Genomic DNA, 13,771 nt, shown 5'->3' on the forward strand with positions numbered 1-13,771 from the left:
CTCTCTCTCTCTCTCTCTCTCTCACACACACACACACACACACACGCAAATAAGGAGGGAGGCCCAGCGAAAGTACGAAAACAGCATAGCATCGAAAGTCAAGTTTGACCCGAAACTGCTGTATACCCACATTAGGAGAAACACACCAGTCAAAGACCAGGTAATCAAGCTGATGAAAGGAGGTGTGGAATTCACAAGAAACGATCGAGAGGTATGTGAGGAGCTCAACACGAGATTTTAGAAAGTATTTACAGTAAATACAGGAAGGACTCTGGGAAGACATAACAGGGGGGCACATCAACAAGGGTTATATCAACAAGTGTTGGATGAAATACACACGACTGAGGAGCAGGTGAAGAAGCTGCTAAGTAGCCTTGATACCTCAAAGGCGGTGGGACCGGTCATCTCTCCGTGGGTCCTTAGAGAGGGAGCAGAGACACTGTGTGTGCCACTAACCACAATTTTCAACTTATCCCTTGAAACTGGACAACTACCTGAGGTATGGAAGACGCTAAATATAGTCCCATTTTTAAGAAAGAAGATGGAAACGGGGCACTAAACTATTGATCAGTGTCACTGACTTGTATAGCATGCAAAGTCATGGAGAAGATTATCAGGAGGAGAGTGTTGGAGCACCTGGAACGGAACATTATAAACGACAACCATCACAGATTCATGGAAGGCAAATCCTGTGTCACAAACCTTCTGGAGTTTCATGACAAAGTAAGAGAAGTAAGACACGAGAGAGAGGAGTGGGTTGATTACAATTTCTTGGGCTGCAAGAAGGCCTTCGACACAGTTCCTCACAAGAGATTAGTGCAGAAGCTGGAGAATCAGGCACGTATAACAGGAAGGGCACTGCAATAGATCAGAGAATACCTGACAGGGAGGCAACAACGAGTCATGGTACGTGAAGTATCACAGTGGGCGCCTGTGACGAGCGGGGTCCCACAGGGTCAGTTCTAGGACCAGTGCTATTTTTGATATATGTGAATGACATGATGGAAGGGATAGACTCTGAAGTGTCCCTGTTCGCAGATGATGTGAAGTTAATGAGAAGAATTAAACCGGATGAGGATCATGCAGGAGTACAAAGAGACCCGGACAGACTGGACACGTGGTCCAGAAAGTGGCTTCTCGATTTCAAGCCAGCCAAATGTAAAGTCATGAAGATTGGGGAAGGGCAAAGAAGACCGCAGAGTATAGGCTAGGTGGACAAAGACTGCAAACCTCACTCAAGGAGAAAGATCTTGGGGTGGCTAAAACGCCGTGCACGTCTCCGGAGGCACACATCATCCAGATAACTCCTGCAGCATATGGACGCCTGGCAAACCTGAGAATAGCGTTCCTGTTACAAAAAACGCGATTTCTAAAAAGCTTAGAGATCTCCAGTGAATACTAGAAAGGACTGCCCTTCTAGCATCCAGCCTGTTACTGGGTTTTCGTAACAATTAGTCAGTATCCTTGTCCAATTATCCATTAGAATTCAATAAGAATTAATAGTGCTTCAGGATTACAACTGGTAGGCTACTAACTAGAGAAATTAAAATTTAATAAATTTATTAATAACGTCTAGAGGTATAAGATCAAAGTAAATTAAATTAATAATAATCAAAATAATAATAATCACTTCTTTCGTGTACAGTAGTATTGTGCTGAAAGCACATATCGCATATTTATGTGTTAAGTACCATCTGGTACATTAATATTTAATAATACAATATACAAATAAGTTTATGTGTATGTGTGTAAGTGCTCTAAGTAGTTCACTATGTCTCACGACTCGACTAGACTTAAACAAGTGACTGACAAAGTCCTCACAAACTAACTTCTTGACCAACTGGCAATCAGAACAGTCTGCTTGAACAATAAAAAGAATGCTAAGCCCAATAGCAATATAACAAGCAACTGCGACACAATCAGGATCAAGGAGATAATATAAAGACACTAAGTAGGGACCATCTGCAGATCCTCCACCAAAGTCACCAAACTCCCATACTACTGAATCTAAGTTCAGCATAAGAAAATCCCCGACTGTGACAGTACACAGATACCAGTACAAATTAGGTCAGAAGCTACAGCTCAGGACCTGAGTTGCTCAGAGTGTCTATGCGACACACAACCTCAGTACAACGTCGAAAAAAACTAAGTCTATACAATGTTCTGTGAATAGTCTCCAGAACCAACAACAATAATAAGACAGAGACGATCTTCCAACAAGGGCCAATAAGGGAAATTTAGGCACGTCTTGTCTAGAATACGTCCAACCACCAAGCGAGTCTAGACCAGACTGAATACTTCAGGGTACAGGCAGCCTGAATTGTTTTTTTTTTCCTTTGCTCGATTTCGTTGATTTTTTTACCAGAGACTTTAGGCATATTGAGCCTCATGTGGTGAAAGTTGCATCAAGATCGTCCAATAAATAGTTATAAAAAATAAAAATGTGAAAAATTGGACATGGCAACACTTATAGCAACACAAGTCAATATTGGCAATCTCGAAATCATTGTTGATAATCACAAATGATAAAGTAATGCCAAATTGACTATCTAATGGATATAAATAATGCAATAACATGTTTTATGGTACCCCAAAAAAATATTATGTCTTTACTTCATTTAAATTTTTTTTTTTTTTGCACTTTACATCAATTTATGCAAAACTGAAGGTATTATTACCCAAGACAACTCCATTACAAAGTCAAACAGGGTCCACTGAATAACTTTTGTAAAATTCAGAATGATCGGTTCATAAATAATGGTTTTACCTCAGAAAAATACAAATAAATGCACTTTTGAAAAAAATCAACAAATACATTGAACATTACTATACAGTGGGTAAAAATACTCATAGTGCCTTTATACGTTTATTGAGAGTAGAACTGGTTATATAGACATTATTCCTGAAGTTCCATGAAGATCCCTTTATCCTGAAGTTCTCTGGTGGCCGGCCAATCATAAAAATCCATCCCAATCAATCTGAAAAGAAAGAAATGAATTCTCAAAATCCTATTCCCAGTGATTATGTACAGATACATGTAATTGCACCCATATATATTTATACACATACCAATATAAAAATATACCAAAAAAACACTAATAATTACTTACCTATGACTGGATGTAGGTGGACACATGATTATCTAATGTCCTCCAGGCAGCAGTGGAGGTAGTAGTTGTGGTAGTAGCAGCCGTGGTGGAGGTGGGCATATTTGCGGGGCTCCTATATTTTCTCTAACTTCTTTCTGAACATGAAATATCCAATAGTTCAGTAGCGGTGAACAAGGACAGGTGTTGAGAGGAGGGTGGTGGTACTAGCATCGTGGCGGCGTCACCACCCACAGCAGCTGCTGCTCACTTTGCTTGTATAGACCTTATCATTGCTTCTATGTGCCTTTTCCTCTTGTGGCTAATGTTCTTGGCAAACTGTTTCTTCTTTGCAGGCATTGTGTACCAAAAATGTATACAATGAAAGGCAAAAAGTAACGTCCCAAGGGTAGTCAGCTGTCAGACAAAGTGACACACCCCCTCGTTCTTCAGACTTCCAGTCGGCACTGACTTGATATGGTGTGAGCAGCTCCTTCTCACAGCTAACCTGATGTTGCCAGTTACTATTTAGAAGATCTAGCTAAAAAATACACCAAAAAAAAAGGAAAAAAAATACCTGTGATACTGTTTTATGAAGCGAGTCGCGCTGGAGCACGTGGTATTGTTATGACGTTAGCTGGGCCGCGCTGATGACGTAGTTACCATTGTTATAATTACGATAGCTTTATATGTAATTATCGTACAGAGACGAGGCGCACACCAAAATGTTGCCAGATCTTTGCTCTATTTTTCGGTAAGATTAACTCATTTTTCATATTTTTTCGATTTTTTTTGGTGTATTTAGGCTCAGACTCGGCGGCCTGCGACCTTTAGTCTATCCACCACACACCAACGTATAGCTGTTTCCCATCTCGCCCTCCCTACCCAATTCCCTAAGACCAATAATTTCGATTTCTCCACATTCACTCTTAAACCTGTAACTCCTTCAAAACCACCAATCACATCCTCCACCTCATGTAAACTTTCCTCCCTGCTCATTAAAATTGTTGTATCATCCACATACCCTATTATTCCCATCCCTCCATTCTCCACACCACGATCCACCCCTAAACATTTCCCCACTGCCCTGTAAAAAGGGTCCTGTATACAAGCAAACAACAGTTGAGACAGAGGACAACCCTGCCTTATGCCTCTACCCATTGAAACCCACTCTCCCAATTTCCCATTCACCTGCACACGTACACCTACCCTATTATACAAAGTCTCAATCCAACGCACCATCTCTTCCCCAAAACCCTGCCTCCGTAAGATATGCCACAGTGCCTCTCGTTCTACGCAATCATACGCTGCCTGCTAATCCAATGCTAAGACACCTCCCCCCCCTTTATTCTCCCCCTCCATACTTTCCACAAAATCTTTTATTATTCCATGCCCCTCATACATCGTCCTCCCAGGCACCCCATACTGACCTCTCGCAGCAACTCTATCATGCACTTCAGCCTGTTCCCCAAGATTTTTGCGAATATCTTATAATCAGCACGTAACAACGACAACGCCCTGTAGTTCTGCACTGTAGTAGGACCTTCTTCTTTTGGAATCAAAACTACTACTGCAGTATGCTGCAACTCACCCATCCTCCCCTCACTTTTCATCACATTCATCAGGTTCACTAAAAAATCCTTCAACACACTCCAATGCTTCACATAGAATTCACAAGGTAACCCATCTATACCTGGCGCTTTACCTCTCGCCATATTTTCCAAAGCTCTCCATACCTCCCCCTCTTCAATATCCCCTCCCAATGCCATACGATCACTTCCACTCAGCACACAAGATACATTCTCTCCCAGTCTCTCTAAATCCTCACCGTTCACTCCTACACTCCGCAAATATTTTCCAAACCAACTATCCAGAAAACCACTCATACCCTCAGTAGTTCGCAACTCCTGACCCTTCGTATACCCACCTAAGCTCTCGTGTACTACCAGCTTATCAATCTCCATTGCAAACCTGCATCTCCGCTGGGCCCGTAACACACAGGCTGACGGCCTGTCACCCCAAATCGCCTCCTCTAACCCACCTTGCACCCTTGCCTCATCAAATCTCTCATTGTGCATATCTCTTATCTGCCACTTTAACGCTTCAATTTCATCCATTGGATACACACCTGTCACAGCACCCCTCTCATAACAACCCTGCAACCGCCCCTCTAAATACTGTTGAAGCCCATATGTTATCCATGCCTCATTCTTTCCCCTTCGCACATAATATTGCCTGATCCTCCTCTTCGCAACCCCATCCCACCACCCCAATAAATCGCTTGCACTCTTACCCCCACCCCATAAGTCCTCCCACAAACTTTCAAAATCCCCTCCCTCCACCCCCTCACCCGGTAGTCGTACATTCATCTTCCAGTACCCCAAATATCTCTTAGGCAAACCGTCCCAATTTAAATCAGCATAAACCCCCCTATGATCTGAATAAACGACATTCACCGTCTGCACCCGTGTCACCCTCACTCCCCTTGTCACATACAACCTATCTAGTCGTGCAGCATAGTCCTTTCTATGAAATGTGTGCTCCATCTCGCAGTCCCCTCCATCTACTATAACCCTCAATCCCACACCTCTCAATAGATCCCCTAAACCTGCCAAAAAACACCCTGCCCCCCTCGATTCCACATCCTTCCTATGCACCACACAGTTCCAGTCGCCACCAACTATTGTCACTGACGGTAATGACCGCAAATAATATACCAATACATTATTCACAAATTCATTCTTTACCCTTACATCATTCTCAGCCGGCACATACACACAAACTATTGCCATCCTCTCACCTCTCCACCGCCCATCTATTCTTAACACACGACCCCCTCTCCCTTCACTCCTAAGAACAACAAACGGGCTCGTCTCTCGGATCAGGATTCCCACCCCTCCCTTCATTCGCTCCGAATACATCACAAACACTCTGTACCCATCCACCTCCAATTCCCTTCCCAGCTTGAAATTATGTTCCTGCACACAAACAATGTCTATAGCATAACGCCTTAAAAATCCCTTTACCCACAGACGCTTCTCACTCGCACACAATCCATTAATATTCACTGTCATGCACCGGAAACCTACTTATGTGATTTAACACTCTGCCCCATTTCACCTTTCACTGACACGCTTCCAGTGTGTCTGCTTCTTCCACTTTTCTCTCCACTGCCCATTTGTGGCTTCCCCTGATCCAACACCGGACCAGGCGTACCTTTAGAGCTCCCACGCACCACATCAACCCACGGCTTTTTCCCCGGTCTCTGTGCCGGGGTCAAAACATCATCCGAGTCGGAATATGTCGCCGCCCTCTTACGGTTGACACTCTCCGCATCCATTTCCAACTCACTGGATGCCTCCCTGTGAATCTCAGCATTCACCTCAATCACTTCCACCACTCCTGGCGAATCATCTGCAATGTTTGCCAGTCTTCCAAGTTGCTCATCATCAATCTGAGCAGGACTCCTCACCATCCTCAAGTTATCCTCAGAAACCTTCTTCTCAAAGGATTTTACCTTCACGTTCACCAGTAGGCCTCCCTCTACCCGCACTTCACCACTCTGCACAATCTTCCCGGTCTCCAAGGCAGATGCCTCACATCCCACTAACTGTGACAGTGACGGGCTGGTACCCACCTTTCGCTTCTGATGACCAGAGCTTTGGTAAGATGGGTAAGGAAGAAGGATGGGTAAGGATGGAAATATTGGAAAAGGGTGGGAGGGGGGAGAGGTAGGATATAAAAGGTAAGTGGCCCAACCACTTTGGTGCAATTTAAAAAGTGTATGTGAATTGATAAGATATTCTTTAAGAGGTATAATACTAACCCATCAGAGTCACATAGATATAATAGGTATATAACTACATGACTCTGAATTGGTAGTAATTATACAAGTTGCAATTGCTTTTTTTTTTTTTTTTTTTTTTTTTTTTTTTTTTTTATCGCGATTGCACAACGGATATTTATACGACAAGAAAGGCAATAATTTTCTGGCCGGTTTATAAGTTCGTGACAATAGCTTCTTAATGGTCGTGTCCAACAATAGTCAATAGCATATTTTTACATTAGAAAGTTATTTAAGATGTCTCCCTAATTGGGGGCGATGATTTTCTCAGTATACATAGAAGGGTTCTGGTGGTACCCAATCTTCTTCGTCAGGTAAGTTGCTCAAAATCATGGGTCGAGGGTAATCATCTTTATGAATAAAACGACGAACCCTCTGTGGGAGAGTCATTCTTTGAGTCCTGTGAGGCGGAGTATTGATGGTATAATCGGTGGTATTTATCACTTGTATAGGATGTTCTCTATCTGGCATGTATAGTTCTTGCATTGTATAAAGTTGTTTCTTTTTTAGGGTGTCAAGGCGTACATTTATGGCAGTAATATCTTGTTGTGTGTGTAAATCTGCCATTTTAACTCTGTCTCTCCTCCTGGTATCGGTAATAAAGCGAAGAGCTCTATTCTGGACCCTTTGTAATCGTAGCATGTTGGTCTTTGTTGTTAATGACATTGGGACACAAGGGTATTCAAGTATAGGTCTTATTATCATTTTATACAGATGTTTTTTGACATGTTGAGGGGCTTGATTGAATCGAAAGAGTCTGCTAAGACCGACTTTGGCTGTGTTGATCTTTTTAGTTACATGAGATGTTGAGTGGAGCAGCCTGTCTATTTCATATCCCAAGATCTTGTTAGGGTTTCTAATGGCTACAGGTGTACCTCTGATGGAGATACCCCCTTTATCTTCGATGGTTGATGCAAAACATCCTATCGTGCTAACAAGGACCTTGTCAGGATTAGTCGTAATTCTCCATTTCTTCTCCCAATTAGATGTTCGACGAAGTTCAATATTCATTTTTTCTATGACTCTTTCATACTTGTATTTTCCTGTTACTGGAGTTGATGAGACGACATGAATAACATCATCTGCAAACTGTGTCACAATTGTGTCATTAAACTCTGGTTGAGGAAGGTCATTCACATAAATGTTAAACAGAAGTGGACTAAGACAAGAACCTTGTGGGACACCAGCGGTCGGTATAAAAGGTTCTGTCGACTTGCCATGAAAGGTGGGAATGATTTTTCTTTGAGTTAAGAAATTATAAATTACTCTGAGAAAAGTCCAGTTATGGTCTGCTAGGTCAATGAGTTTGTATATAAGGCCATCATGCCATAAGCTATCAAAAGCTTTATGAACATCTCTGGTGGCAATTAAGGCAAGATTGCCCTGCTGTTTTAGACTTGCTACAGTGTCAGAAATAACATTTATTGCATGATTGGTACCTCTATGTGTTCTAAAGCCAAATTGTTTTTCAGTAAACAAGTGATTAAACTCCATATAGTAATTCAATCGGTTGGAAATGACTTTCTCAAGAACTTTTCCAATGACTTCAAGTAAAGATATAGGTCTATAGTTCCCAGGTTGGTGGATGTCTTTATTGGGCTTAGCAAGAAAGATCATCCTAGCAGTCTTAAAAACAACTGGAAAATGTCCTGAGGCCAAGATGGCATTAAAGATATTTACCAAGGACTGTTTGCAATTTCTAGGTAGGTACTTTATTTGTTTCATTGTTATTCCAGAGAGGCCAGGGGCTCTATTTCTCATTCTTCCAATAACCTGACTTATCTCTAGTAATGTAATAGGTCTAGTAAGCGGGTGGGTATCTTCAAGAGTTGAAGTATCGATGGTAGGTAGTGGTTGTAGATCATCCAAGTTCTCATCTCTCCATTCATTTACTAACTGATAATGATTATTATTAAATTGACGACTGTTATTGTGAGAGAGAATTTTCTCCCATACATCACCCATCAAATTAGCCTGGTCCTGTGGATCGTCAAGTTTAATTTCAACATCTTCATCATCCTCATCAGTGAAGGTATGAACTAGGTAGTTAGGAGCCTTGTGCTTTCCCCCTAAAAGTTGTCGGATCTTACTCCAAAATTTTGCTGGTTCACGTTTATATTGATTAGCTTGAAGAACTAGAAATTTCCATATGTCTCGTTTGTGTTGACTAATCATGTTAATTAATTCGTGCCTTAATCGGTGCAGTGTAGCTGCTGGTGGTTGTCGCGTTTGAAGATGCCTTCGACATTCTGCTTGATAATTTCTTAAAGTGTCTCTAATTTCTCTAGTAGGTTTATATTGTTGGTATATCTTTGTGGAAGCTAATTGGCAAGTTGCATTGGTAGCTTCAATTATTCGATTGTGCAGGGACCTGATTGCATCATCAATTGCACTGGAAGGTAGATTTTCCAAAGACACAATTTCATCCTCACCCAGAAATGCCCTGAAGGGGTCAAATCCTAGGGTGTTAAGATTGGGTTTAGGAGTTACAGGTATTCTAAATGGAGAAGTTTGTAGTTGTATTATAACAGGGATATGGTCAGATCCTACATTTCCACCAGGAGATATACGACAGTGAAAGATGTCACAGTCTCTGTTTGTCAGTACTATATCTGGTGTTCCTGGATGAGGTTCAATGTACGATTTGAAGAATGGGCCTTGAAATGACAAGTTTCTAGCTGTCATGATATTAAAGAGTTGTTTTCCTTTTAAGTCACCCAGTGGAATACCAGCTCCACAGTTGAAGAGGGCAGGGTGATGAGCATTAAAATCTCCAGCTAGAATTGTTGGAATATTTCTGCTTAATATCCTATGTAGAGGAATTGACTCTATATATGGTTGTCTCGGGGGAAAATATCCAGTTACTATCACTAGTTGTCCATGCGACGTTGTTAGTTCTATTGCAAGAATGTTATCTTCATCCACATGAATATTTTTAAATGTATATCCTAATTTAACCAAGATGGCTACACCACTAAAGGGTCCTCTCGATTTCTCCACAGTACAGTATCCACGTAATTTAATATGTTGATCAACTCTTGCAGCTGTCTCGTTCAAAAGTATTACATCGGGATTGTAGTTATGTAGTTCAACCTCAAGAAGGTAACGGTTATTAAAGAAATGTTGAACATTAAGTTGGAAAATTGTAATCCCCATTATTGCTTTTTCTTCGCTCGTACACTGCGTTCTGAACGCCTGCAACTGATGTCATGTGTTGTATCTACATTATCCCTGCTGGACTCGTCAAGGGGAGGAGGGAACTTTTGCGTGGGTGCTTGTGTATTAAAAATGCCATCATCTTCACTAGAGGCAGTAATATTAACAGATTCATTAGAATCGTTAGAGTCGTTAGAGTCATCATCATAAAACTGAGGTATGCTATTCTCAGTTTCAGGAAGCAGAGGCTCGTGAGAGTTAATGGGAGACTGTGTAGGCTCCAAGGGAATATTAGATAGGCAAGGTGAGTTACCTTGGGAAAGTTCCTGTTCAACAGGATCAGCTACGATAGCGAGAGAGTAGGCACCACTTTCTGGGGCATTGTTATGTTCAGGTGTTGACTTATCGGGTTGAGAGGAGTTGACAACCTGGGTTTGCGAGGAGGGCGATCCCTGGGCCAGGGATGACTTAGGCTTATTTTTAGATGTAGAGTATGGTACATACTTCTTGTTATGAGAAGGCTGGGTCATAATAGCCTTCACATTTTCAGGGATAATGATGGGAGTGATCCCATTAGCCATTAACAGATCATTTAAAACCTGAGAGCAGAGTTGAATGTCACCACCTGCTGTGTCTTTGGCCACCAAGTACATTAGTTGTGCTCTCGTTATATCCCCGTCTGTGGATACCTGAGACATATGAGATGCGACTGAACCTTGTTGTTGTGTCTGTTGTAAGTGAGGGTTAGATTGGGGCGCTCTAAGAGGGGCAGAATTCCAAACATTGGAACCAGTGGTAGAGACCTGAGGAGTCCCACTTGATCCAGGCAGAGCTGGGAAGGAAGTTTGGGACATGGTTGGCGGTGCCTGGGGAGTGGTCTTCTTAGAAGTGGATAGTTTCTTGGCGTCAAGAATTTTCTGCATTTCCTTTTTCCTTTCAGGACAAATAGCAGACACAGCATGATGTTTTCCATTACAGAGGACACATTTAGGTGTATTTTTATTGGTACAATCACGATACGAATGTTGGCCAGAGCAAATGCTACAAATTTGCCCTTGTGTACTGCATTTGTTGTTGTTATGACAAAAGGCATAACACTTGAAACATTGTGTCACACTGACAAAGCGTTCCAGAGAAATTTGATCAGGTGTACATCTGGTGCCAAAACATTTGAAGCCATTTTGACACACGAGTTTGGCCTCCTCAGGTGTCTCGAGTATTAATTTTAAAGTTACCTTATTGTTGTTGGAATTCGAGAATTTATGTGCTTCTACAGCTCTAAGGTCAGAATTCTCGGTATTAATGTTATCAACAATTTCATTAACAGTGCTGTGTTTCATAAAACTGTTGATTCTGGCCACAAACACAGTCCTCTGAGCTTGATAGCTGTCAGGTGCAACTGGGGTAACACCAGAAGTCTTCAGTTTATCCAAGACATCATGCTTTAGTAGTTGAAGTAACTCTTCTTCCGAAGAGAGGAGAAGTACTGCTCCAGCGTGGGTTTGAAAAACATCCACTGGAGCAACAGTTGAGTTGGAGCAAATACATTTGAGAATGTCTTTCATGGACATTTGATTTCCATCAATGCGTAATCTTACACGAATCCTCGCCATGATGCCTGGGAAGGTGCATCTGGCAGAGGAGTTGCTTAACAAAAAGGTATCTTTCCTTAATGTTAGCCTAACATCCTATTTCAGCTGACTTATGAAGGTCAGCCCCTAAGATAGCCTACCCTCGAGTAGTGAGGGGAAAGGGCCCAAGGCAAAGATCGGCTGGATTTTAAAAAACCACACGGGCTACCAGATGGTCAAAATGCCTTGTGTTAACTCGCCAAAGCGAAGTTGCCGAAAAATAAGAAGATAGGACAGTCAGAAGGATAGCAATGTATGTAGTGTGTTAAGTGTGTGGGCCAGTGTTGATGTATGGGTGAGGGGAGGATGGGGAAGGATGGGGGGATGGGGATGAGAGGGGTGAACAAGCAAGCAAGTCACCGCCTTACCCTCTTGATGGGATGGGGCTCGAAGTGACTGCAGGCAAGTCTCCTCTCAGCTCTGGTGAAGAACTACTCAGGATAACCCAAGTAAATTCTCGAGCAACAGTGTTCAGAGTTGCTCAGCTGAAGAGCAGGAACGACGACGTCTTCTCTCCACGGTGGCTGGGCTGCTACTCCAATTTGTCGAATTTGTCTGGTACCCACCAGTGGCAGCTCACGCTCCACTTCCTCACTCCAGGAAGTGCCACTTCTATGTACAGGTGACTCTTCAACATGACCCACCTCCGGTTCTGGCTCATTCACCATCTCACTACCTAGTTCCTGTCTCCGCTGCCATCTCACACACTGGGCCGCCATATGGTCATATGCACCACATAACCTACACGTCTTCTGCTGCGTCCAGTATGACGTAAGACGGGATGGAATGCCTCAACGTCATCTTGAGAGTGAACGTACCATCCGGCAAGCCGGCATACGCCCCATCCGTCCATTTACCAGCCATAGCCAGGTGTACAGTTCCATACTGTTCAAATACATTCCGCAGATCAGTCTCGTCTGCCTCAAATGGCACATTTCGGACTTTCACCCATGTGTAATGCCTAGACACGTGGATGAGTCGAACACGTATCGCTGAATTAACGTCCACACTCCCGTCCTGGTACTTGTCAACCAGCCGTTCATACACTCCAGCTGATCTCAACTTGACGAAAATACGATAGGCACCATTTAGCGCCACACCATACAGTTCTTGATCCGCAACACCATAGGTGTCACGGATAATTTGCGGTAAAAGCACTTGCGCAGACTGAGGCGTTATTGCACCACGCACCAATTCAAGGCACACCGTGTGCACACGCCTTCTCACAGACTGCGCCATGTTGTGAAAATATAAGTCTCCTCCAATGGCCAGCAAAGGGCAGTAGTCACACGTCCGCACTCTGCTCAGGTCAAGCGGCGAATGGCTTATGAGAATAGCCCTTTCTGACCTGATCTGGGAAGATCATCTTATTACACTGTCGTTTGTTTCAAAAAGACTAAGAGTTCATGGCCTTATAATTAAACCTCAGGGGTGTTTTCTTGGCCATTTCGGGTTTATTATTTCTGACAATAGTTTATCACTTCTTCCTAACAAGACGAAAGCAGTTCTAGAAAGCATCTTCCCAACTACAAAAACGTTGCTAAGAAGTTTCCTTGGGTCAGTAAATTTCTATAGGATTTTTGTGCCTAATTAAGTGGTCTGACTTCCAGTCTCACAGAATATTTAAAAAATAATGTAAAGGAACCTCTTGTTTGTTCTGAAGAAGCTGTAGAAAGCGTCGAACAAATTAAAAAGAGATTTTCCAATCCTCCTGTTCTAAAATTACCAGACATTAATAAAGTCTTTTGTCTCCGAACAGATGCCAACCATTCAGGACTCGGGACTGTTCCACTACAGTATTATGATGAGATTCACTTCCCTATATCTTTCACCAGTAAGAAGTTTCTGCCGAGGGAAGAAAGATACTCCACTGTGGAAAAGGAAAGTTATACAATGGTATAGGGGTATAAGTAGGTTCATATAATACTTATATATAAAACCCTTTGTGCTTGAAACAGATCACAAACCACTGATGTACCTGGAAAACTTCAAAGGTTCAAATAGCCGACTCTTAAGATGGGCTTTGGCTATCCAGTCCTATAAGTTTAAAGTTG

General features: G+C 42.4%; 1 long non-coding RNA gene across 1 annotated transcript; it reads right to left on the reverse strand.

Moving 5' to 3' along the window:
• Positions 1 to 2,853: 2,853 nt before the first annotated feature.
• Positions 2,854 to 3,541, reverse strand: LOC138851307 (uncharacterized). The gene is made up of 2 exons (XR_011391138.1): positions 3,111 to 3,541; positions 2,854 to 2,978 (listed from the first exon to the last, which is right to left on the reverse strand). It is a non-coding gene; the product is annotated as an uncharacterized lncRNA (long non-coding RNA).
• Between the last annotated feature and the right edge of the window lie 10,230 nt (positions 3,542 to 13,771).

This window comes from Cherax quadricarinatus, unplaced genomic scaffold (genome assembly GCF_038502225.1).
Source record: "Cherax quadricarinatus isolate ZL_2023a unplaced genomic scaffold, ASM3850222v1 Contig295, whole genome shotgun sequence".
Lineage (NCBI taxonomy): Eukaryota > Metazoa > Arthropoda > Malacostraca > Decapoda > Parastacidae > Cherax > Cherax quadricarinatus.